This window comes from Ascaphus truei, chromosome 2, assembly GCF_040206685.1.
Source record: "Ascaphus truei isolate aAscTru1 chromosome 2, aAscTru1.hap1, whole genome shotgun sequence".
In the NCBI taxonomy this organism is placed as follows: Eukaryota; Metazoa; Chordata; class Amphibia; order Anura; family Ascaphidae; genus Ascaphus; species Ascaphus truei.
The window spans coordinates 461,660,264-461,687,200 of record NC_134484.1 but is presented as its reverse complement, the minus strand read 5'-3'; the positions used below and the strand labels follow the sequence as shown (position 1 = coordinate 461,687,200).

General features: G+C 45.1%; 1 protein-coding gene and 2 long non-coding RNA genes across 6 annotated transcripts in view; 1 reads left to right on the top strand and 2 right to left on the bottom strand.

Annotated features, from left to right (window-relative positions):
- The window catches only part of GJC2 (gap junction protein gamma 2), a 139,277-nt gene that overhangs the window by 59,296 nt on the left and 53,044 nt on the right, over positions 1 to 26,937 (top strand). The window contains exon 1 of one of the 4 annotated variants that reach the window (XM_075588075.1): positions 19,108 to 19,359. The exons of the other annotated variants lie outside the window; for them this stretch is intronic. The gene's annotated coding sequence lies outside the window, so the exon portion shown is untranslated. Of the gene's footprint in view, positions 1 to 19,107; positions 19,360 to 26,937 lie in introns of those variants that run through there. 4 annotated transcript variants of the gene reach the window in all.
- Positions 866 to 2,136, bottom strand: LOC142488808 (uncharacterized). The gene is made up of 2 exons (XR_012799675.1): positions 1,714 to 2,136; positions 866 to 1,293 (listed from the first exon to the last, which is right to left on the bottom strand). It is a non-coding gene; the product is annotated as an uncharacterized LOC142488808 (long non-coding RNA).
- LOC142488807 (uncharacterized) overlaps positions 25,674 to 26,937 on the bottom strand; it is a 31,390-nt gene continuing 30,126 nt past the window's right edge. Inside the window, exon 2 of the long non-coding RNA XR_012799674.1 lies at positions 25,674 to 25,728. This is a non-coding gene — a long non-coding RNA (uncharacterized LOC142488807). The remainder of the gene's footprint in view (positions 25,729 to 26,937) is intronic.

The window sequence follows — 26,937 nt, the reverse complement described above, 5'->3', positions numbered from 1 at the left end:
AACTACAGTAAATAACACCTAAGACGTCCCTAAATAATTGTCATTACTCTATAATTGCTCAACTCCAGTCCTCAAGCCCCCCCTCACCCCCCTCAACAGGTCAGGTTTTCAGGATATCCCCGCTTCAGCACAGCTGGCTCAATCAGTCCCTGCGTCAGCACAGGTGACTCAATCAGTCCCTGCTTCTTCGACTGAGCCTTTGATTGAGCCATCTGTGCTGAAGCAGGGACTAATTGAGCCAGCTGTGCTGAAGCAGGGATTTCCTGAAAACCTGACCTTTTGGGGGTGGGCTTGAGGACTGGAGTTGAGCCCCCAGACTCTAGAATAATGTTCAGGGGTCTGACAGTAAAGGAGACAATAATATTAAAACTCCCTAGCTGAGTTTTGCTGGCAGTGGATATAAAATATGTATTTTTATTATTATCATCATTTATTTGCAAAGTGCCAACATAGTCCTCAGGGCGGTACAATGGGGGGTACAGAGAAGCGATCATTACATAAACCGTTATATACAGGTGAGGCCGGACATGCACACGCAGATACAAAGAGGTAATGAAGACCCTGATCCTCAGAGCTTACACTCTTGAGGGAATGAAGAAGACTGTTGAAACAAGAAGGTGAGCTGGCTGCTCAGTGTGTGACGGCGCATACGTATCTCAGGTTGGAACACGGCCCAGTCTGACAGCTGATTCCATTATGGTTTCGGGGGAGAAGGGGGGGGAGGTGTTACATAGGGTGGGGATCGGTTCAACCACACAGCTGGTCTCAATGGGGTTGTTTGTTCCCGTTTATAGTAAATGGATAGATCGTGTTAGCTGAGAGAAATTGGATTCAGATGACACTAATTAGACTGGACAATGCTCAATTCATTAGATACAAGTTTAAACAGCAAACACAGGCCTGAAATCGGGATTTCTTTTCCTCTCCGCTCAGCACGCTATATCTATTTTGCTGTATCTTATTGCATCACTTGGTATCCTGCGTCAGTTCAAAACAAAGGGCAACCATATTACACCCAAAAGGCTTCCTCATTCCTACCCTACGGCATGGTGCCGTGGCTGAGGAGTGTATGGGAAATACTGGCAACTGTACTGGCACTGAGCGAAACCATCACTGGAAAATCAAAATCCCATATGTTATATCAAGGATGGCAGGGTTTTCAGTCAGTGGCTTCACTCTTTGAACCTCTGCTTCAGCACCTAGATGGGATCCATTTGCGTTCTCTTCTTCTGTATCCAGCATCTGCATTAGGAGGGTACGGGATTGTAGCTTTTGTCATGGGCGTTTCAGCACCTGGGAAAATAAAAAAAATGGACCGTTTTGAAATCCACAGCCTCAACCGGACAAAACCAGCAACAATTAAATTGAGGAACGTATGGTCCCTATATTCAGTATAGTGAGAAGCAGGGTGGTGCAGTAACAAGGCCCTCACTGCTACCAACTTAAATGGATGTTCACTTGAGCAGTGATCCCCGCCTTTCCCTGTATTGCATATGTGACTGTATCTTTACATCCTACTTATTTTCCCCATGCCAAGACGAACGACAGCTGGTAATAAGAAAAATCCTGGACCACAAAACTATTCCCTTCTTGGATTATCCAAACAATAAACAGACATGATGTGGGATTCAATGAAAAGCACAACAGTTACGCCCTTCTAAAAATAAACCTTCTCTCTTCAGCAGAAATCCATTTCTTCGCTGTTTTACTCACCGCGAGCCTCGGTGCATGACTGGACGTATGAGATATTTGGCACACATTGCCGATCGATCCTGCTTGGCAGGGGGTAAAGAATGGAGATCCTGTAGGCATTTGATATACACTAAAAGTGGGCAGATTCACTCTTGATGCTGTAATACTGCAATGCTATAAAATGATCATTCTTAAAAGAGCAATCTATGCAATATCCTACATGTGTTTGGTTTTTTAAATACAGGCAGTCCTCGGTTATCCGACACAATGCGTTACTCAAAATGGCGTTGTAAAGCGAAACGTTGTAAAGCGAAACACGTTTTCCCACAGGAACACTGTTTAAATGAAAGGTTCCGTTCCTGAAGGCATTTTTAACACTAAAATACACCAAATATTTTATGCCGGCAATAAGTTATGCAGCACACACATAAATTATATAGTGTATATACTGTATTATATATATATATAATATAACATAATAAATAATATATTATATAGTATAATATAATATTATATAGTATAATATTATATATATACGCTCTTACGACGCTTTGCAACGTTGTTTATGTGAATGTGTATATATATATATACATACACAACGTTGCAAAGCGTCTTAAGAGCGTTGGATAAGCCATTTTGGCGTTGTAAAAATGAACACAGGTATGCATTGCATATCGTTAATAAGCCATTCGTTGTAAAGCGAAGCGTTGTAAAACCAGGACTGCCTGTAAATCAGTAGTATTAGATCATTCTTACTACATTTTTTGTTTTTAAATTCAGCTGTTAATGCCATTTTTAATGAGTTTTAATGTACGGAGCATCCTTTGATGCCCCTAGCAGGTTTTAGCCCACCTCCCCAGCAGTGCAAGATTTGTGTGACACTTTCCTGTTTATGATAATTCGTTGCTAATGTTCCCAGCAGTTTGAGCTTCAAACTGTAACAATAGATGTTATCTTCGGCTGAGGCCCAAGTGTGCGCACGCCGGGGTGCCTGGCGGTGCTCGTTACCTGCATCCGCGCCACCTGGTGGACACCAGGCAACTCGCGATGGGGAGGCGTGACGGGGCACGGCGGGGGCGCTGTCATGACGTCACGATGCTGGTTTGCCCTCATTGGCTGAACGTACACCGTGACGTGACCAATGCTCGGCCACTGCGGCAAAAGACAACAATCTTGTCTTTTGGCGAAAGCGGTCACGCGTCGCGCCTTGTGCGCGCACGCGCACACGCCGACTGGGGCCTGCCCCGTAGAGGGCTGTGCCTTGTGTGCGGCACGCACGTCGTTGCGCGCGCAGCCACGGCCACCAAGGATGAAGCCTTGGTAATATAAGGATACATTGTAGCTGCTGAGTTACACTGGCTGGAGGATTGATTGAAACTGAAAGGCGGCCATTTAGTGTGCCCTGGGAAGCAGGATCTTTGCTGATTAATCACGGGAGAGTGAATCGATCGGCAACATAGGTAATTAATTTTCAAGAAAATTAATCAAAGGCTGCATGTATTAAAACAAAAAATATATATATATTGTTAAGTGCCGCTTGGATTTCCTCTTTAAATGACGTGGATGCGCTCGGGGACTCGCAAGTTCATGAAACAGAAGGAATAAACCGCGTCCTAGTATAACTCCGTATTAAAACCGGTCAGCGAGTTATACTATGTCGCGGTTAGTTCCTTCTATTTTATGAGCTTGGGAGTCACTGTGCACCCGGCATCCTTTAACGCTTTGTCCCCGGAGGACGCGGCTGCGCATGTTATGGCGTGCGCGCTGCACACAAAGTACAGCCTTCTATGGGGCAGGCCCCAGTCGGCGAGTGTGCACGGGCGCACAATGCGGGATGCGCGGCCGCCTTTGCCAAAAGACAAGATTGTTGTCTTTTTTGGCGGGGTTGGCCACGTCACGGCGCCGGCGGCTCAGCCAATGAGGGCGAACCAGCCGCGTGACATCATGGCCGCACCCCTGCCACACTCCTCCCGGCGCGATCTCCTGCTTTTCTCCTGACGCGCAACCCCGGGTCGTGGCTGAAACTGGCGCACGCCCCACCTGCCCCCCACCCCACCCGGCACGTGCGTGCACGCGGTGACTGGGACCTTAGCCTAAGAATGATCCCCTACAAACGGAAAAAGAAATCCGTGATTTGAGAGCAGCACACCACATTGGTCTCATTTTTTCCTCATTCATCACCTCATTCACCCACCAGTCACTTCACACGCTGCAATCGCAGTGTCGTTCTAGAGCACATTGATCTTCTCTTCACAATGTTCTAAATGCCAGCTCACTCTTCAACTATGTAGAGATTGTGTTTCCCCTTAAAAAATACCTTCCCCCTAGTTTGCTAGCAAGACAGTGGAAACAATGGTGAGTCTGCTCAAGTTTACAGCTCATGCTTGGGAGGTTTCTTCCTGTCTGCAGTGGTGTGGCGGAAAAACTCCAAGGCCAATTATGCCAAAGTTTTATGGCAACTGGTTACTGGTAACCACAACATGAATCGCAGCTGGAGGGCCGGCTGACAGAATAGAAACGGTGGAGGCGTATACCATGCCAAATTATACATCTTGGGTCTTGAATTCCAGGGGTGCTCAAATCCAGTCACCACCCCGACCCCCCCAACAGGTCAGCTCTTCAGTATATCTCTGCTTCAACACAGGTGGCTCAACCAGTCCCTGCTTCAGCACAGGTGACTCAATCACTCCCTGCTTCAGCACAGGTGGCTCAATCAGTGGCTCAGTTTTTGAAGCAGGGATATCCTGAAAATCTGACCTGTTGGGGGGACTTGAGGACTGGAGTTGAGACCCCCCGGTCTGTTTCATATGCTGGAAGACGTCTTCCTAGTGCTCAAGAAGACATCGTCACGGTAAAGTCCTCAGGCCACTATACAATATGGAGAAAAGTGGTGTACCCCACCATTAGCAATGCACGGTACAGCAGTAAATGGATGTTAACACATAGTCGTAATTGTGATTCCGACTCTTCGATACGTTGAATATGTGGGTAAACTCAGGAGGAAGGGGGACAACGAAGACAAACACACTGATCTACACACTACAAATATCACAATAAAGTGCAAAAAAGGTGCCACACACTGCCAAAAAAGAAAAAAGAAACACAAACCAAAAATCAAAGGGGGCGGCACCACCGTTTTGTGGTGTAAAATCCTCACACGGCGAGGCCGGTTTTATTAGAGTTGCACTGCCGCTAATGCCTGCAGTTCTGTTCCATTAGTGCGGAGAAAGAGCCGGGGACACACTGAGACTGGGGGGGCCATGCCTGCTAATAGTACTAGATGAGTTGGGGGAAGCGGCCTTCCAAATGACTTATTAAGAAAGGAACAACCAAACACCTCCTGGTTTCAGTGTATGTTGTTAGACTGGATATATTCCGCCTCTCGGGACCACACGTGATTAATCTGCTCCCCTCACAGATATTGCAAAGAATATTTTGGGGGCCAGGTGCAGTCTGTTTACTCAACAGATCCTCTTGGCTGGGTTGTTAAGCCCCTTTCTGCAAGAAGGGTTAATAGGGATTATATCTCACCGGATACACAATACTTGGCAGTGGAAATGATCAGCACAAAACTCTTCTTATAGAAATGTATTTATTGTTATACAGGAAGCAAATAAGTGATACTTCACTCTAACCCCTTAGTGTACTCTAAGCCCTTCACTCTTCCCACCTTGCCCTCCCAGCATTGAGGGGGTTAACAGTGGTTGAATATTTTTAAAGAAGCCAGTTACAGACAAGTTGCTTAAATCAGGGGGGCTCAACTCCAGTACTCCAACCCCCAAACAGGCCAGGTTTTCAGGATATCCCAGCTTATACACAGGTGACTTAGGGCCTCATGCAGAGAGCAGCGCTATGTAGAATATGGAGAGGGGAAAAAATTTTAGCTTTATTGGAGAGTTTTTTTCTCCATATGTAGAAAGGGCATAAAACTGCATTTACAAGCCTTTCTGCATATGGAGAGTATCAACCAGCGCTATGAGCGCTGTTGAAACTAGTGGGAAAGAAATCGATTTTTTTTTTTTCTCCCCCACCGGCCACGGAGCGCCAGCTGCTTGGTGGAGAGGAAAAATGTTGAAAATCGCGCCATTTTTTTGGCGCGAACAGCCACTTGATGGCGATCGCGGCTCTCTGTATACGGCAGAAAAAAACACTGGAGAGATTAGGATCTCTCCAGCCGCGCGGCGAGTTTCAATAAAAAAAATTAAAAAATGGCGCTTTTTTTAAAACTTGCCTTTTTCTGCTGCTTTTAGCTCGATTTTCGCCAGAAAATGGCGAGATTGTTATTAGCGCTGCTCTCTGCATGAGGCCCTTAATCAGAGGCTCAGTCAAAAACTGAACCTCTGATTGAGCCACCTGTGCTGAGGCAGGGATTGATTGAGCCACCAGTGCTGAAGCAGGGACTGATCCATCCACCTGTGCTGAAGCAGAGATATCCTGAAAAACCTGACCTATTGGGGGGTGTTGAGGACTGGAGTTGAGCCCCCCTGGCTTAAATAACCCATTTAATTTGTCATGGCAGTGTGTGGCACTTCAGTGTTAGTTGTTACACAGGGGAGGCATCTCCACACCTACTTTGTCATCTTTTGCAAACACCAGCACGTCTATAATGTGTGGTGGAAACCTCTTCCAGCCTCACATTGCAAAGCCTGTATCAACACTGATGAGACCTACAAGGTTGAAACAGATGTCTGTGAGTAGGGTTACTTGCTCTGCACTTCCGTACCCCAGGCTGTGCTGAAAATCGGTGTAATGTGGCAGGTATAAGCTTATAGGGATCCATGTTAAAATGGATAAAATGCAAAAATTGACACTGTGCTCATTTGCATGTCATTACCCAGAATGCCTTGCTGCAGTGGGAGCACTGTATGCTAAGAGATAATGGGGAAGGGCAGGGTGGCAGACCTGTCTGAGACATGTGAATGTGCTCACACGTGGGATTGTTATGTACTGGGAACAATAAAGAACCCGTTGGTGCAGAGTTCTGCAAAGCTCAGGATGTGAGAGGCAGACCATGGATATCGGTCATTTATCAGTGTTGGCGAAGTTGTTTTTTTTGGGGGGGGGGGAGGGGTTACATCAGATTTACTGCCCGACTGGAACCTGAATTGGAAAATTATAGGGGTTTTCTTTTTACTAAAGTGTCCTGACAAAACCGGGGCAAAGTGATTCCACCCTATTACCAAAAGTAAAACTCCTGTTGCTGCAACGGGATTCCTTTTCTTTGATAATTATGGGGCAGGAAGGGGGGTTCTTGGCACATTTGTGCAGCAGGGACACTTTAGTAACTCACCCCCCAAAAAGATTAGGTTTTTTTTTTTTTTTGCATTTCACCAACTCTGGGGCAAAAGTTGGCAGAACACGAATCTCATGGAAAGTAATATCCTTTTTTTGCTTGATGAATGTTGTGCCGTTTTTTTGCTCCAGTTTCCCAGCAGGTAACCTCTGATAAATGAGACCAGTTGGCTTTAATAAACAACCCACAAAGCTGAGTTTAATGACCGAGAAGCCAGTGACTAAACAAATGCCCCTCTATGCCTGAACGAGCACTAAAGTGTCAGTGGGTCTCCCCAGCTGGACTGACAACTCTCACTGTTATCACATTCCAAAAGAAAACTAAAGCTAAGCTCTTTGACAAAAGTCCAAGGCTTGCAGCTTATAAAGCAGCCTCCGTGGGCATTGATGAGTCTGATATATTTCCCGTTTTCCAGGCTATTGTTTGTTTTCACGGGGGTTGGAAGTGGAACACGCAGACATCATTTTACGATCTACCTTTTCCTGTGCCGGACAATGGTATTACTTGTTACAGGTTCATGTTACTTCCTCTGAGCCAATAGAATTTGGGAATAACGAGGTAAACCCATTTGAATAGAAGTTGTGAACTAAAATGGCTAAGCACAGACTTTCTGTAACGACCTAGTGCACGAGTGGCCAACTCCAGTTCTCAAGGGCCACCAACAGGTCAGGTTTTGAGGATATTCTTGAGCCACCTGTGCTGAACCATGCATATCCTTAACATCTTACCCTTGATGGTGGCCCTTGAGAACTTGAGTTGGGCACTGTGGTCCCTCTCCATCTTCAGCTGATAATTATTACGGTGGTCTGATATACCTTATTTGCCCTCAACAGGACTATGCCTTTCTATCTTAGTCTTAGGCTGCGTCCCTTGTGCCGCTGACCGCGCTCATGCTAGAGAGTGGTGACGTCACCAACTCTCCAAGCATGGGTGTTCGGCTGTCCGGCATCTTTTTTGGTAAGCACGAGCGGGGGAGCCGTGACCGGAGGCGTGGCTCAGCAGTGACTGGCGCTGATTGGCTGAGGAGGTCATGTAACCCTTCAACACGACTCAAACACAATTTTATCTGTCTCGCAAGCACCTAGTGCCCCGTAAGTGGTCGTGCGCGCCGCGTGAGCGTGGCCAAACAGATTAAAATTGATTGTGCTGACCGCGCTAAGCACCAAGCACGGTCAGCGGCAGCGTGGACGCAGCTGTTCCTCCTTTTGTTTTTTTCCTTTCACTTAAGTACATACCTAAAAAAAGGTGTTCTCCGACTTCTTTACTAACTGGGATATTGTCTCTTCTGCTTGGGCCTTTCCACATACAGTATGCTTATTTGATAAGCCTCTTTCTGCCTAAACTGATATAGTTCTCACCCACAAGTACATCTGATAGTCTGTCCCAGTTGGGAAGTATTAAGTCCAGGATAACTTTATTGCCAGTTGGCTCACTACTCACCAATTACTTAAGAGGTGCTTCTTGCAAGGAACCCGGGATGTCCCTACTCTCTGGCTGCACCTGCGAAAGACACATGCCTGTCCTCATCTGGCAGATTGAAGTCTCCCATAATGATTACCTCTCCTTCAATTGCCAACTTAGTGATGTCCTCTATTAATACAGAACCCTATCCAATTCCACCTCTTATCCTGGAGGTCTGTAGACCACCCAAGTTCGAATGACAACCTTCTCACCAGTTTACAGGGTTATCCAAAGCGGCGCGGTTATTTCTCCATTTCCTTGTACTGAAGTTGCCTTTGTGTTGTTCTTCACATAAAAGGCAACTCCTCTCCCTTCCTTCCTACCCTGTCCTTTCTAAATATAGTATAAACTGTTATAACTATCTCCCAGTCCGGTACATCGATGCATTGTGTGTCACAGTTGTGCTCGCCACAAACTCGGGTCGGACCGCGTGGCTGAGGTAGGGTTGTAAAAGCACCGACCTTAAACCTCGCAGGCTGATCCGGATTGCGCAGTTCATAGTCGTACGTAGCAGGGTCTGGATTGGAGAAGACAGCATCGTCGTTGTACAAGCCAGGGTCAGGATAGGAGACGTCAGAATAAACATTGTCCAAGCAAGAGTTCGGCAACAGGGAGTCAGGAGAACCCCGCTTCGGCTTATGAGCGCGGGGGGGTTCTCTGCGCGTGTGGCGACCATGGCCCATGGTACTGGTCTCAGGAGGTGGAAGACAGACCAGATTTACACACCGCCTAGCTGCTCGGTTAAACCAGCGCTACAGCGCAAGAGTCCTGAGCGGGTTAGGGAATCCTCTGTAGCAGCGCAGGAACCAGGACACGGCCTCTCTAGATTAGGGAAAGAGTAGACCCCAGGAACCAGGAAGCTGTAGATACACAGGGAGACCTCCGCTTCAGTGTAGGAATCCAGGAGACTGAAGGACGCAGGGGCGAAACCTCCGCTTCAGTGCAGGAATCCAGGAGGCTGAAGGACGCAGGGACGAAACCTCTGCTTCAGCACAGGAGAACAGGAAGCTGACGGACGCAGGGACGAAACCTCTGCTTCAGCACAGGAGAACAGGAAGCTGAAGGACGCAAGGGAAACCTCCGCTTCAGCACAAGAGAACAAGCAAGAGCTTGTGGCAGAACAGTAGGTGACATCCGGTAAGGACTATGCTCGGCAAGGAGCATTATGGGAAGGCAATACTTAAAGGCCAGCAGGCCAATCCCCAGCGGGGGTGTGAAGGTACTGCTCCAATGAGTGAATGCAAGTCTAGGTTGCAGTGATAGGCTGCACAGCTGCAGTAGATACCAGAGGGAGTGTGTATAGCTTTGGTGAGTGAATCCAGGCTGCAGCAAACATCAGGAGAGCTGTTCCAGAACTGCACCGGTCTGCAAGGTAAGGTAACCAGTAACCCGCGGAGCGGATTCCTGACAGTATCCCCCCCTTCACGTGAGACCTCCGGGCGAACATGAACACTCATAGAGTTGGAGGACTGGGAATTGTTGCTGAACCGTCTAAGATTGGGGTTAGAGTCGTGGTCCAGGGACTCGTGGTTAACCCTTAGTGTACTCCCACCCCCCGGTGAGAACTGCGGCCAGACAGGGTCATCCATGGGTCTTGGGGACATTGAGTTGTTCCTAAAATTCCTTAGGTGGAAAGGACATCCGTAAACGAGCAGTTCTTTGGTGAGTACAGTTCTAGGATATGAGATAGATGGAAGAAACATCCTTGGTACATGGCTCGCCTCGCAAAATGTCTTGGAAATCCAGGGCTGTGAAGAACCAGAGGGCTCCAGAGCAGAAACGGAAGAAGGACCCCCACTGAAAGCCCAGTCCTTAATAGAGGAATCTGAATCTAGGATCAGCGGCCCTGCTAGTTGATCGAATATACCAGGAGGGACTTTGTAACACAAAAAATCTTGGCTGACCACTGTATGTTGGAATTTGCGAGGAATTTTTCCTCTAGAAGGCTCCCAGGTAATGGTTAGTAAGGGTATAGGCTGATTGGAAGCTTCTCCCGGTATTGGTATGGAAGGTGACAAGGCAAGCAGTAAACCAGGCATAGGAACCGAAATCTTGGGATACGTACAGAGTATTTCCAACTGAGAGGAAATAACAGGGGCAACTGAAAAATCCGAGGCCCCAAACCATGGTTTAGCAGGAGCAGATAAGCAAACAACAGTAGAGCTCTCCAATACTGGGAAATCTTCATTGGAAGATAGTATTGTCAGTGAATCAGGAATAGACCTTGGAATTTTCCTATCAGGGACTTGAGAAAAAGGCAGAGCCAGGGTAGTGGTGGGAGGGAAACTAACATCAGAAGCTGAAATCTGTACCTCAGTGACAGAGACCTGAGAATCAACAAGCAGCAAGTATGAACTATGAAAACTCTTAATGACAGGCACCTTAGGAGTACAAGGAGTTTTCTCTGAAACTGCAATGGCCCTAACCACAGGGGTGCCTAACCTGACACAAACAGGAATAGGTGTGTTTTCTAGTGCAAAATCTCTGATCCCAGGACTCCTAACAGATAGTAAGGGTGTCTGGGTTTGATTAGAGAAAAAATCAGATGTATTGATAAGTGACTTAGAAACAATTACAGAGGTTCTAGATTTGCTGGACATGTGAGAAAAAATACCCTTTAAGACAGGAGCTATAATCTCCTCCCAGAGTAAGCCCATGTTTGCTGGGGCATTTTTAGACACAGCACTGAGGGACTGGGTCTCAGCAAAGGCAGGACAGCTAAATAGCTCAGATTTAAACCCTAACACTTGTAATATATGCATGGTGACCTCAGACAGTACTAAGAGAGTGACTACAGATATGCTGAACCCTGAAGGATTAGCCTGGACAGAGAAATCAGGGGGGCCCCCAGTCAGGCTAACCATTGTAGGAAGAGATTCAGAATCTGAAGGAAAATCATTACCTCTCAGAGTCTCAGGGCCAGTAAGACACAATTCAGGGAGAGGGGAACCAGTGTGCAGGCTTCTTACTAGTATAAATGGAAAAGCGTCACTTTTGAGAGAAAGCCGTGTGTCAGCAAACTCTCCTGGGAACACAACATGAACCCCAGGAGAGACATACAGACTACTGTATGCGTTTAATCCTAAGCTTAGTGAAGAGGAGCACCCAGACAGTACACGGGGTTTAAACCTAACTGTACTGGTCTCTGAAGTAGGTATTTGGTAAGGAATGTCTGGGAAACCAAAAATGACTGCAGATTCCACAATGTGGGAACTATGCACTGAAGCAGGGATCACCGCTCTCTGGGCGACAGACTGGTTCAGTGAAATACCCGGGAGGAGGAACTCTGTGGCTAAGCTTAGGGGAAACCCTGACTCCTGAATACATTTTACAGGAACCAGAACTTTAGCTGAAGTCTCCGGAGGTGAAACTGCGGAAACTTGAGCTGAAGCAGGGGATTTATAGCAAAGAATTTCTAAGGAATCCTTAAGGTTAGGGGACTCCTTCAATGCAACCTCTGCTGTCTGACTTGTGGACTCATTCTCTGAGGCTAAAACAAAGGCATTAACTTGGAGGCAGCAAGAATTTACAGGGGTTAATTCAGACCATACCTGAGAGTAAAACATAGCTAGACTTCTCTCTGAATTGGGGAAGACTAGGGATCTCTCTTCTGGTGCTAGGGGCGTGACCTTAGCTGGCAGAGAACAGGGAATTACAAAAGGAAACTCAGAGAACTGCCCCACAGGGGTTAATACAGAAATGACCCTGGGAACAGAACTTAGGGATTCTTTCTCAGACGGGGAAAGCGCACAGACCTGTTTGGTTGGGGTTACAGTAGACATATCATTGGAATCAGGACACCCGGGCAAACAATCAGGGCTAGGGACCGTGGTAGTAACTACGTTGGAGAGCAATGCTAGTGGGACAGTTTTGTCATCTCCTGGAGAGGAAGGTATGCTCCCAGGTTTAGCAACAGGACTGGCAGCAGAGCGGGACCGCCAAGCGTCAGCGCAGCTGGTGAGGAGGGAATCCTGTTCTCTTATGCAAATGTCCAATGCTATGGAAAGTATACTGAGTATTTCTTGTACGTGAGCAAACATGAGGAGAGGATCCTCTGGTACTACGTAAATGTCCAATGACAAGGCCAGGGCATGGAGTGTATTACAGGCGGTGGCCAGTTTCACAGGATTCACATTATCCCAGGACAAAGGGGAATCAGGGAAGAGAATACTAGCGGCCAGAAGCTGTTTTAAGTACTGGAGGCGATAAGCCTTCAAAAAGAGATCTTTAAGGCATTTTTTTTGCAAAGGGGTTAAACCTTCAAACATAGACGGATCTCCCATTTGAGGTAGTATTTCGCATAGGTACTGGGACTGGTCTGCGGGCCGGGACAGGAGTTCAGACAGAAACTTACCAACCCTCACCACAGGACGGTCCGAGTTTGTGGGGCCGAGCATACTGTCACAGTTGTGCTCGCCACAAACTCGGGTCGGACCGCGTGGCTGAGGTAGGGTTGTAAAAGCACCGACCTTAAACCTCGCAGGCTGATCCGGATTGCGCAGTTCATAGTCGTACGTAGCAGGGTCTGGATTGGAGAAGACAGCATCGTCGTTGTACAAGCCAGGGTCAGGATAGGAGACGTCAGAATAAACATTGTCCAAGCAAGAGTTCGGCAACAGGGAGTCAGGAGAACCCCGCTTCGGCTTATGAGCGCAGGGGGGTTCTCTGCGTGTGCGGCGACCATGGCCCATGGTACTGGTCTCAGGAGGTGGAAGACAGACCAGATTTACACACCGCCTAGCTGCTCGGTTAAACCAGCGCTACAGCGCAAGAGTCCTGAGCGGGTTAGGGAATCCTCTGTAGCAGCGCAGGAACCAGGACACGGCCTCTCTAGATTAGGGAAAGAGTAGACCCCAGGAACCAGGAAGCTGTAGATACACAGGGAGACCTCCGCTTCAGTGTAGGAATCCAGGAGACTGAAGGACGCAGGGGCGAAACCTCCGCTTCAGTGCAGGAATCCAGGAGGCTGAAGGACGCAGGGACGAAACCTCTGCTTCAGCACAGGAGAACAGGAAGCTGACGGACGCAGGGACGAAACCTCTGCTTCAGCACAGGAGAACAGGAAGCTGAAGGACGCAAGGGAAACCTCCGCTTCAGCACAAGAGAACAAGCAAGAGCTTGTGGCAGAACAGTAGGTGACATCCGGTAAGGACTATGCTCGGCAAGGAGCATTATGGGAAGGCAATACTTAAAGGCCAGCAGGCCAATCCCCAGCGGGGGTGTGAAGGTATTGCTCCAATGAATGAATGCAAGTCTAGGTTGCATAATAGGCTGCACAGCTGCAGTAGATACCAGAGGGAGTGTGTATAGCTTTGGTGAGTGAATCCAGGCTGCAGCAAACATCAGGAGAGCTGTTCCAGAACTGCACCGGTCTGCAAGGTAAGGTAACCAGTAACCCGCGGAGCGGATTCCTGACATTGTGCTATGCGATCAGTAATAGCCACAACATCAAAGTCGTCGTTATTGCAATCAGTTCTGGGATTTTATTTTCCCAAACTACGAGCGTTTGTGCATATTGCCGAGAGTCTTTGTTACTGCTTTCCTTAATCTTTCCTGTTCTCCCTGTACACCCCATTTCTGCCGGTGCTGATCGTTTTCCTATTTAAGCCGTCTTCTGTTCCCCTGGATAGGTTTCCTGCTGTAATATCCCACCCAATCGCTACCTCTGGAAGAGGGGGAGGGGGCTTGAACTTATCCGGACTCATTTCACTGCCCTGCACCCCTTAGTTAGTTTAAATACTTGCACATGAAGCATCTGCAAAAAAAAATTGAAAAACACCCGTCACTTTTGGTGAAACCCAACAAAATAGTGAATAATCAAAACTTATGGTGAAAGACAATATTGTGCTAATAGGTGAATAAAAAAACAAGAAAAAATACGCTGCTCAGAACCCAGTAGAACCGTCTACAACTCACATGGCCACAAATATAAACGGCAGTAGTATGTATCCAAGACACAATCAGATGTGTTGTCTGGTGTGAGATCCCTTCCAATAACTGTCACAAGTTCTCCCCGTCCCTCCCGGGATATAGGTAGCACAAAAAGGAGTATAGGGTAAGTTTTATGTAGCAAAACCAAGAATATAATAACGTGATCACTCACGTATACAACAGGTTAAAATCGGCATAAGAGGTGAAGTGCGGCCGCCCTGATTGACGCCGCGTCTCTAAGATTGGAATCACTGCCTCTGCGTCCAGTCCTGATACCGGCTGTCACCGGCCTCGTTCCTCAGATCGCGCAGGCTGAATCTCGCTGCAAGACGTCCGGCGGCTGGAGGCCTCTCTCTCTGTGCTGCAGTAACAATCACTGGCCCTATGTGTTTCGCTTCGGCTTCAACACGGCTCCAGGTGCTCCTGATTGCGTCTTGGGTATATACCACTGCCCGTTTATATTTGGGGCCATATTAGTTGTAGCATCTTGAGGTCTAATTATCTATCTCTCTAGCACATTGCAATATTGCACTATGTACTTTTCTCTTTTTTCCATCTGCTATGATCCAGCGCTCCCCATTTCGAGAAGAACCACATAAAGCATCTGAACTGCTCAATGAGTATTGTGGTTCCCCTCCAAGATGGGGCCAGTCCCTCTCTTTAATATAGACCCATATCCTCCAGGTATAATAGCTATGTTCAATAAATCAAAATCCTTACTTTTTACACCACTTCCTCATTCACACATTGGAGCCATCAAAGGTATGACAATGAAAGAAATTCCTATTGGCTTCAAATTAATATTGTATATATCTGGCGAGGAGAGTATCAAGCAGATAGTTTCCAAATGACGGCAATGTCATGTTAGTATTGCATTTCTTTATATATTTTGTCCCGGAAAAAGGATTTAGGAATCTTGAGGAGTTTACAGAGGAAATGATTGCATTCCAGAGATCTAACAGCCCCCTGAGACTTTACAGAGTGCAACAGATGTGTTTTTTAACGCCCTTTTGGTAGTGGGATCTGCAGCGCATTGCAGCGAAGGGGAAGTTACTTGACATAAATATTATAAGAGGAATATTGAAAGTGAGTAAGTAACTTTTTTCCATTCTTTATGCATTGAGCCAAGTCTAAAGGGTTCTTTACAGTAAGGGTAGTTAGAATGGGGGATTCATTACCCATGGAGACTGTAGGTGAAAAAATAGGTGTACAATCAGCGCTTATGCAAACAACAAAAATAAAGATGACCTTTGATACAATTGTCCAAGTGTTAGTCCTGGAGCTGCCTGAGGAGATTGTTCTGGTATCTTTCACCCAGAATTGGATTCGTGGAGCAAGGCAATCTCTTCTGGCGCTGAGGCAAGGATGTAGAGGTATTTGCTTGAAACTTCTTCTGTTAGACTAGAACCTCAGGAAAAAAGGAGAAAAAGAAAAAACATGCAGGAAGCCTGCAATAGTGTATTACCTAAGGGATAACAATAGAGTAATTATAAGGAGCAATTTATTATAAAATATAATATTAAAAGTGACCATGGATATGCAAGGTTAAAAAAACATGATTAAAATGCATTGAATTTAATAAATGAATTAAATAAATCAGTGCATAAGCACTGGATGGTGGTAAGGATAAGTGCCTAAGCACTACCAAAACTTTGAACTTGAAGCTTAGTCCAAGATATCTTCGTTTGCTCCGCCTGGTTAAAATTGAAAACCTACTCACCAGATGTGAATAGGTAATAAGCACTAGTTTTAATGGTCTTTGCCGCCGGGATCGCCTCTAGCCTGGTGGTGTATTTGTCTGCTGCTGCCGGGGATCAGATTATGTGCTCCAACATGAATCTCTTCCTGGAAACACTCGATCCGCTCGTGCAATGACATCACCAGTGTTAGTCCACTGCTACGGTGTCCCAACGTTGCCAAAAAACCTTCCAACGCGTTTCGAAAGCTCTATTAGTGTCTTTCCTGACGAAGAAAGACACTAATAGAGCTTTCGAAACGCGTTGGAAGGTTTTTTGGCAACGTTGGGACACCGTAGCAGTGGACTAACACTGGTGATGTCATTGCGCGAGCGGATCGAGTGTTTCCAGGAAGAGATTCATGTTGGAGCACATAATCTGATCCCCGGCAGCAGCAGACAAATACACCACCAGGCTAGAGGAGATCCCGGCGGCAAAGACCATTAAAACTAGTGCTTATTACCTATTCACATCTGGTGAGTAGGTTTTCAATTTTAACCAGGTGGAGCAAACGAAGATATCTTGGACTAAGCTTCAAGTTCAAAGTTTTGGTAGTGCTTAGGCACTTATCCTTACCACCATCCAGTGCTTATGCACTGATTTATTTAATTCATTTATTAAATTCAATGCATTTTAATCATGTTTTTTTAACCTTGCATATCCATGGTCACTTTTAATATTATATTTTATAATAAATTGCTCCTTATAATTACTCTATTGTTATCCCTTGGGTAATACACTATTGCAGGCTTCCTGCATGTTTTTTCTTTTTCTCCTTTTTTCCTGAGGTTCTAGTCTAACAGAAGAAGTTTCAAGCAAATACCTCTACATCCTTGCCTCAGCGCCAGAAGAGATTGCCTTGCTCCACCCATGGAGACTGTGATGGCAGATACAATAGATTTGTTCAAGAAAAGGGGGGGGACATCTTTTTAGAAAGGAATGGTATACAGGGATATAACAAATAAGTAAACATGGGAAGGATGTTGATCCAAGGAGAAATCTGATTGCCAATCTTTGGAGTCAGTAAGACATTTATTTTTCTCCTTATGAGAGATCATTAGATGATATTTCACTGGGCTTATTTGTTTACCTTCCTCTGGATCAATATACTGTAAATATAATTATAGGGTAAAGTATCTGTCGTGTAGGTTGAACTGGATGGACGCATGTCTTTTTTCAACCTCATCTACTACGTAACTATATAACTATGTAACTATGCTGGCATCAGCCTGTGTAAAGCACCATACATGTGTAAAATGTATGAAACTTGGAAGAAATCTGGCTTACTCTGTCCTGTCCTTATAATTGGTCATATGACATGAAAGAGCTAAGCCTGAATGTGAACAGCAGGGTTCCGTCACGAGATGGACAATCGCTCTCTTTCTCCTACTCACAGCCCCCCATTGCCTATGCCGATACAAATAGACACTTCTCATGCTGTCAAAAATGACTTAATAATACATCGTTTTGTCTGATATTATTTATTATCTCTCCCACAGTTTTCAGATGTTTAAAGGCTCCCAGAAAACTCACATTTTCAAGGAATAATACCCGCCATACCACTAACATCCTACTCCCCTCCTCCTACAACCTCACTGGGATCATCTGTGTAGCCGGGCCAATCTCCACCCTATGTAACACTCCCACCCCCCTTAAAACTTTAATGACATTAACAGTCAGACTGGGCCAGATTCCAACCTGAGATACGTACGCTCAGTCCCACACTGAGCAGCCACCTCCCCATCTTGTTTCAACATTATCCCTCATTCTCTCTAGAGTGTAAGCTCTCAGAATCAGGACGCTCATTGCCTCTTTGTATCTGTCTGTGCCTGTTTGGTATATAACTGTTTTATGTTTTTGTAATATACGTTACTCTGTACCCCATTGTACCGCACTGCGGAATATGTTGGCTCTTCACAAATAAACGCTGCTGCCAGAATCACTCTACTCTTCCCTAAATCTGTCTCGGCGTCTCCCCTGCTGAAATCCCTCTCCTGGCTTCCTATCAAATCCCGCAACTAACTCAATTCTCCTCCTCACTTTTAAAGCTTTACACTCTTCTGCCCCTCCTTACATCTCAGCCCTAATTTCTCGTTATGCACCATCCCGACTCTTGCGTTCTTCTCAAGGATGTCTTCTCTCTACCCCTTTTGTGTCTAAAGCCCTCTCCCACCTTAAACCTTTCCCACTGACTGCCCCACACCTCCTGGAATGCCCTTCCCCTCAATACCTGACTAGCACCCTCTCTATCCACCTTAAAGACCCACCTTAAAACACACCTGCTTAAGGAAGCATATGAGTAGCTCCGTGGCTGATACTTTACATCTCATACATAAATATTGGCCCCCTGCAGACGCACTTACCAGAACGCCCTCCTACTGCCTCTGTACGTTCTTCCTACCTACCAATTAGATTGTAAGCTCTTCGAAACATTGACTCTTTTTCCTAAATGTTACATTTATGTCTGAAGCACTTCTTCCCATTATGTGTAATTTGTATTATTTGTTATTTATATGATTATGTCACGTGTATCCATGCTGTGAAGTGCTATGTACTTTAATGGCACTACATAAATAAAGACGTACATATATACATAATAATAATGATAATAATAATAATAATAATAATAATAATTTATTAGGACATCAATCCCCTATTAATTTAAAACACATCATTGTAATGATTCACGTTTGGTCATGCATGGGGCTTAAAGGGGTTAATTATGTTTCTGCAGAAAATACATGATAGGCTTATTTACATCTCGTTAGTTAACCCTTTGGTACCAGTGAATCCTGCAATGCCATGGGATCTTACCAAATGGATCATTGAACCATCTGCATTATGTTGCAGGCCCCATTGGTACTGTAGCAAGGTTCTCAGTTGGCATATTAACTTAAAGAATACATCTCACGCGCATTAGGCATTGTCCTGTATAATTGCAACATCCATAACTGCTTGGAGGGAGGTCACTGCCTGTCTGAAGATTATTCCAAGGGTAAATAGCCTGGGAAGAGAGAACATGAAGAAGAGACACTGTTTCCAATTATTACTACATTATTAAATGTGGGCTTTGGAAGAAGGTGGCATTCCCACGCCCAAGCTAGGATAACGGGCATGTGAAACGATGGCAGTACCCAGGAGAAGGTCAGTCTGAAACACAGGCTTATTTGCTATATGCCTGGTAAATATGGATGGATCTGCAGGTCTCACTCTCCCATTCTTCCACTAATGGAGAAGCACAGTCTGGTAAGGACATAGGAAGTACAGTAATGCCCCTCTGACTCTGAAGGGGGTTTTAGTATATGTGATCGTTATATAAGAGTGTGTATTATGCAAATTGTTTCCAAATGATAGCAATGTCCTGTTCAAATGGCAATATATATTAAATATATTTTTTCCATGAAAAATGATTTAGGAATCTTGGGAAGTGTATAGGGGAAATGAGTGCATTCCTTACATCTTACAGACACCTGAGACTTTACTGAGTAGAACAGATTCGTTTTTCTAACACCTTTCCGGTACAGGGGCCAGCAACGCAGTGAAGGGGAATAATGGTTTTTATTACATTTTCATAATATTTTCATAATAAATGGAACAAATACGTGTGTAATACTGTGAAAAGAATACAATGTTCTTTTCGGTCGGGGTTAACACATCCAAGGAAAGACACATCAACATTGTCAGAAATATTAGCGAATTGTTGCAAATTTCTTCATTACTGGCAAGCCGGGGAACCATGTGCATGGGGGGTACATATGTATGGTATGTATGTATACACACAGGGTATTTATTACCCAAATTCGTGGCTCAGAATAAAGCACATCACACGTAAGTGGAAAAATAGTATATTGGAGCGAAAGAAATCCAGCGTTTTGGTCCCTATATCATGACTTTCCTGAGGGCGGTAGCAATGTTGATATGTGTGTGTGTGTGTGTGTGTGTGTGTGTGTGTGTGTGTGTGTGTGTGTGTGTGTGTGTGTGTGTGTGTGTGTGTGTGTGTGTGTGTGTGTGTGTGTGTGTGTGTGTGTGTGTGTGTGTGTGTGTGTACTATATATTAATTAGATGTGTAACAGCTTTGTGAGCATGCAGAACAACTTTTACAATACAGAAAATAAGTTTAAAATTGGACAGAATAATGTTTAGAATGGGCAGGGCAACTTTTGTAATAAATGACTTTTAAAAGTGTGTGTATGGAACGCACAGAAGTAATGATAGAATTTGCAGAGCGTGGGCTCCTTAAACAGAGCAAGCCAGAAGCTCACACTATATAATGATTAATGTGTTATGCAGCATTCCTAGGATAAGACTTTCTATATAGCCCAAGAAAGAGTATGTTGTACAGTACAAATCAAATGCACTTCTGTCTAAAGTGGCATCCCATTTATGTTATTTACAGCCAAAGCACAAGTAGCTCATCTGGATTGTTAAGTGAGAATCCACTTCTGCGTAAACCTTCGAAATGTCCTCGTCTGCATTTATTGCAAAATTATTGTCCATATAAGGTACATATTTGCCTGTCGTGTCTGATATATTACACAATGCTCTAGGTGTGCCAACCTCAGTTAATATGCCATGAGGCTTTAAGAAAGCACAGAACAACTTTTAGAATGTTCAGAAGTATATTTAGAATTTTCAGTGTAACTTTTAGAATGTTCTGAGTAACTTTTAGAAAGTGCAGAACTTTTAATAATGTGTCAAGTAGCTTTTAGGGCCTATGTACAAGGCTTTATACATATGACACTATATTTATTGTTGAAATAAATCTTGAAACGTTGAATACTTGATTGATACAATTTAAATTAAACAGAATTATGTGTATTTTTTTTATTAATAACTAGTATTAGTTAAATATTAATTATTTCTGTGCTAACGATATAAGCAGACTTTTCAGAGTTTATGATTGTGCAGCACTTTTCCTTTTTGGGCGCACAGACACATTATTTTGGAGTACATGCCAGTTCCGTCTTGGGGCGCTCACATTTCCCAATGCTGGGCTAGTAGCTGTGGGAGGGGAGGAGGGGCAGATATGCATTCACATGGCCGGCTGGTCTGCTACTGCAGCATCATATTCCTGACATGTGGAGGCGCCTGTGAGCTCCCCCTTGCATGGCCTCTGTCCTCCTCTGCTCTTCTTCAGCCCCAGGTCAGTAAGTGTTTATGTGGGCAAGTACATGTGTAAGTACTAGTGTGTGTGTGTGTGTGTGTGTAAGTACTAGTACTTGTGTATAAGTACTAGTTAGTACATGTGTATAAGTACTAGTATGTGTAAGTACTAGTATGTGTAATTCCGAGTACGTGTGTGTGTGTGTGTGTGTGTGTGTGTGTGTGTGTGTGTGTGTGTGTGTGTGTGTGTGTGTGTGTGTGTGTGTGTGTGTGTGTGTGTGTGTGTGTGTGTGTGTGTGTGTGTGTGTGTACTAGTATGTGTGTGTAAGTATTAGTACAGGGCTGCGTAGACTGGGGGGCACAATATTTTTTTTGGGGGGGGGGGGCGCGGCGGTTACAGACACCCTGCACTCTTCCCCAAGGCATTTAAATTAAATGCTGGAGGACCGCGCGAGGCCTCTGTAACTTGATTCAGCCGGCTTTGGGCGACGTGGCGTCAAATGGTCTATTTTTCTATTGGTATAGTATTTGGGGTGTGTATTGCATGGATTTAATGTGTTTGTCTGTGTAGTCCATGCATATGTATTGTGCATGCATGTGTGTGAGTATTGCATGTATCTTATATGTGTGTATATGTATGGTACATGTGTATGTGTATGGTACGTCTGATGTGTATGTGTGTAGTAGATGTATCTAGTATTTGGCCGCAAGGTGCATGTATCTGGCGTGTGCACATGGTGCATTGAGCAGGTATTTGGTGTGTGTGAGCATGGTGCATATATCTAGTGGGTGTGCATGCATGGTGCATATATCTAGTGGGTGTGCATGCATGGTGCATATATCTAGTGGGTGTGTATGCATGGTGCATATATCTAGTGGGTGTGTATGCATGGTGCATATATCTAATGGGTGTGTATGCATGGTGCATATATCTAGTGGGTGTGTATGCATGGTGCATATATCTAGTGGGTGTGTATGCATGGTGCATATATCTGGCGTGTATGTGTATACTGTATTTATCTGGCGTGTGTGCATGGGGCATTGTGCATGTTTCTGGCATGTGTGTGCATGGTTCATGTATCTGGCATGTGAGTGCATGGTGCATGTGTGTGTGCATGGTGTATATATCTGGTGCGAGCGTGTACTGTATCTGGTGTATGTGTTTGCTTGGTTTATGTATGTTGCGTGTGTGTGTATATTGCATGTATGTGGTGTTTGTGGATGGTGCATATATCTGTGGTCTTTGTGTGCATGTACTGTATCTGGTCTATGTGTTTGCTTGGTGTATGTATGTGTATGTATGTTGCGTGTGTGTGTGTGTGTGTGTGTGTGTGTGTGTGTGTGTGTGTGTGTGTGTGTGTGTGTGTGTGTGTGTGTGTGTGTGTGTGTGTTGAATGTATGTGGTGTTTGTGGATGGTGCATATATATCTGTTGTCTTTGTGTGCATGTACTGTATCTGGTGTACATGGTGTGTGTGCATGATGCATATATGTATGGTGCATATATGGTGCATGTATATATTTGTGCACATTATCTGTTACGTTGGTGAAGTTGCATGGGGTGCATGTAATACCTGGGCTGGTCGGCCATGCTTGCCCCTCAGCCAAAAATGTTCCAGCCTGCGGCCTCCCTTTCACTTCTGGTCCGGCCGTGAGCGGGCACGGGATCCGTCAGTGCCAGGCGGTCTGTGGCCACAGACGTGGCAGGTCCCACTGGCAGTGACAGCAAACCATGTGCTACAAGATTAGGAATATGTGCGGCATTGCACTGCCACAACACGGAGTAGGACCTTCTGCAGAGCACAAAAGTAAGGCTGAAAGAGGAGGCGACGGAGGCTTCATTTCCAAGTACTATCCATATGATGTTATTTAAAGGCTAAGGCTCCTGTTGAACGTCTTCCCTATGTCAGAGAATTGTTCAGCTCCATTTAAAGCAGCACAACATGTGGGGTTCTTTATTAAGGTTTGGAGCAGGAGGGTCCCCGTAACCGAACCGCATTAATTTCAGTTCCGGGGACACCCTGCTTCCTGACATACATACCTCGGAAGGAGGTGCCAGAATCTCCTGCACAGTTTCAATCTCCTGCGTCACGTGGGCCAATAGGAAGCCACAGGGGATGATGTCATGGCGTCCTATTGGCCAGCAAGATGTGGGACATTTAAGCCGCCGTTATGTTATCTCGGGAAGCAGGGGGTCCCCGAAGCTGAAATGAACGCAGCTCTGGTCTGGAACTCCCCCTCCCACCCCCACCCCCTGCTTCAAACCTATTAAAAAAATGTCAAAAGTGTCACAGGACTGATGGTTTAAAGGAATTGGGCTAGAATCTTCTCTCTCTGTCACAGGGGTGGGCAACTCCAGTCGTCAAGGGCCACCAACAGGTCAGGTTTTAAGGATATCCCTGCTTCAGCACAGGTGGCTCAATCAGTCCTCGCTTCAGCACAGATGGCTCAATCAGTGGTTCGATTGAGCCACCTGTGCTGAAGCAGGGATATCCTGAGAACCTGACCTGTTGGTGGCCATTGAGAAGTGGAGTTGGCTACCCCCGGCTGTAGCATGAAGAGGGCAGTATCACAGTATTTTGAATAAGTTCTTAAGAGGCTTCCCAGAATACATCATACAAATATTGTATAAATAGAGTAACGCTTCATCTGTGGTCCCTGAGTAATTATTTATAAGGCGGGTCACCATTACCGTGACTGCCCCACGGACCCACAGGATGATATCATCGGGTGCTGCAATAAAGCAGCGATTCTCCCCCAAAATGTATGTCAGTATAATTGTGCTTCCACGTCATTGTGATTGATGGTTAATTACATTGGGAAACATCCGCTGGAAATGTCTAACGACTTCATTCCGTGTGTTGAAGTGTTGAGATGAAATGCCAGCCCTCATCCAAATTCAAAATGGCTGCCAACAGCTTCCCTCAATCAGCAGTAGGCGATGCAGCTGAAATGCGCTGGTATTTGGAACTTATCTGTGTTCTACTGACATCACGTATGACTGTTTGGACACGAAGGAAGTTTCTGGCGGCCATTTTTTCTCCATCACAGGGAAATCCTACCACGGGATATGTCTAAACTGTAGTTTCCAGTCACTGAAAAATTCTAATATTTACATTTCCTATAAATAAGTAATATAATAGTTAGTTTTTTTTCTCTCTTCTAAGAAAGTGTTTGCTACAGTATATTTAATAGTTGTTTTTTTTTACATATCTTAAACTTAGTCTGTTCATTTTATCGAAAAGATGTCCTGCTCTTGTAAAGAAAATGTTTTCTTTTAACTGTTAAATATCCCGATCATGCATTTCTCTAATATTTAGACTGCGCTGGGCTCAGGAGAGAGCTTCATGTTAACCACTTCCGGACACTTAATATTTTAAACGTTTATATTTCATAAACAGGGCATCGGATTTTAAAGACAAAAACGGCGTTGAAAAGTGTGGACTACTTCTTTAAGATAAAACAATGCTTTGCAGACCCCTCTGGCAGAGAACGGGTAGAGATGGGTGGAACTGCCGAAATCCGTTTCCCAGAATTCCCCAGGCTTTCCGTTAAAAATCCGTTCTGCGGTGTAAAATCCGCGAACGGATTGTTCCTGTTCCAATCCGCGTGGTTGAATCCCAAACCGCCATTGGATACAATCCGGACGGATTTTTAAGCATCTGATCTGCCCTTTTTCAGGCTGATCCGTGGAAATCCGTGGACCAAAGGATCCGGCTGATTCGAGGCAGATCCAAATCCAGAAATTAGCTCATCTCTAGGGTCAGGTAGTAACAGTAATACAAAATGTAACAGTAATACCCATGCAAAATATAACAGTAATACCCATGCACAATATAACAGTAATGCCCATGCAAAATGTAACAGTAATGCCCATGCAAAATATAACAGTAATGCCCATGCAAAATGTAACAGTAATACCCATGCAAAATATAACAGTAATGCCCATGCAAAATGTAACAGTAATGCCCATGCAAAATGTAACAGTAATGCCCATGCAAAATGTAGCAGTAATGCCCATGCAAAATGAGGATGCACTGCAGCTTTAAATGCATATAAACTCTGTCCTAATGCAGCAAGAGGTGAAGAATGTATTCCTACTGCTCCAGGAATGTTTATCCTCCAGCAAAGTGCACAGCTGGCTTAGCATTGTCAGTGCGAATCTCTTCACATCGGCTTCGCCATATTTTGTCGCTGTGATCTCTTAGATTTTGCAAAAGTTTATAGAATTCTGCCAATTGTTCCAGATTTTCACCAGTTTTACCAATTTCATAATATACTGGCTGTAGATCAAGGTCCCCCAGGACAGTGAAGCTTGTCATTCCCCCCCCCCCCCCCCCCCCACCACCACCACCCCTTTTTTTCTTTAAAATTGAAACTCTCCTTTTAATACTTACATATTTAGATTTTATTTAGATTTTTGTGACAACATCTCTGGTTCCGGTAAACAAATTCCTGTTTTGTTTTTTTTGTGGTTTGTCTCTTTTTGTGATGGGGTGCGTTGTTCAATTTTCTGGAAATAAAACACTTTAATTTTTCCAGTAACCACCAATTAAAAGAGAAATGTCCAGGTACGTTAGAAATATATGCACATAGCTCTTAACCCACTGATCCCACCTAAGCCTATAGAGGGCATATAATGTTATAATGTTTAAGAGGGCAGTCCTAAAATGTACTCGTTTGTTGTCGGTGTCCGCAGTCTATAGGAAGCCCCCTGTACTCTCCTCTTCAGGAATAAACAAAGTCTCCTGTGTCACATGGGCCAATTGGAAGCTGCAGCGCGGGGATTTAAACTGCAGCACTGAAAGGGTCCCGGGGAGCAGAGGGGCCCCAGAGTGGAAATTAACACGTTCTCTGGAGTCACCCTGCTTGGATAAAAAGGGGGAGGGGCCAGAGGGAACTCCCCCTTTAATGTCACGGTATTGTAGCATAGTGTGACGTTATGTATGTTATGTACTGTATGTTTATCTGATACAGAACCTGAAATGTGTTTAACACAGGTGAGAAAGAGAGGAGGGAAATAATGCTGGAAATAACCTGTGTAAGTTAACTCATACAGTACCTAACTGTGGTGTTACAGCCACCCATACCTCACTGTGGTGTTACACCCATCCATACCTAACTGTGGTGTTACAGCCACCCATACCTAACTGTGGTGTTACGCCCATCCATACCTCACTGTGGTGTTACACCCACCCATACCTAACTGTGGTGTTACAGCCACCCATACCTCACTGTGGTGTTACAGCCACCCATACCTAACTGTGGTGTTACAGCCACCCATACCTAACTTTGATGTTACGCCCATCGATACCTAACTGTGGTGTTACAGCCACCCATACCTCACTGTGGTGTTACGCCCATCCATACCTAACTGTGATGTTACTTCCATCCATACCTAACTGTGGTGTTACACCCATCCATGCCTAACTGTGGTGTTACGCCCATCCATACCTAACTGTGGTGTTACGCCCATCGATACCTAACTGTGGTGTTACGCCCATCCATACCTAATTGTGGTGTTACGCCCATCCATACCTAACTGTGGTGATGCACCATCCATACCTAACTGTGGTGATACGCCCATCCATACCTAACTGTGGTGATGCACCATCCATACCTAACTGTGGTGATACGCCCATCCATACCTAACTGTGGTGTTACGCCCATCCATACCTAACTGTGGTGTTACTTCCATCCATACCTAACTGTGGTGATACAT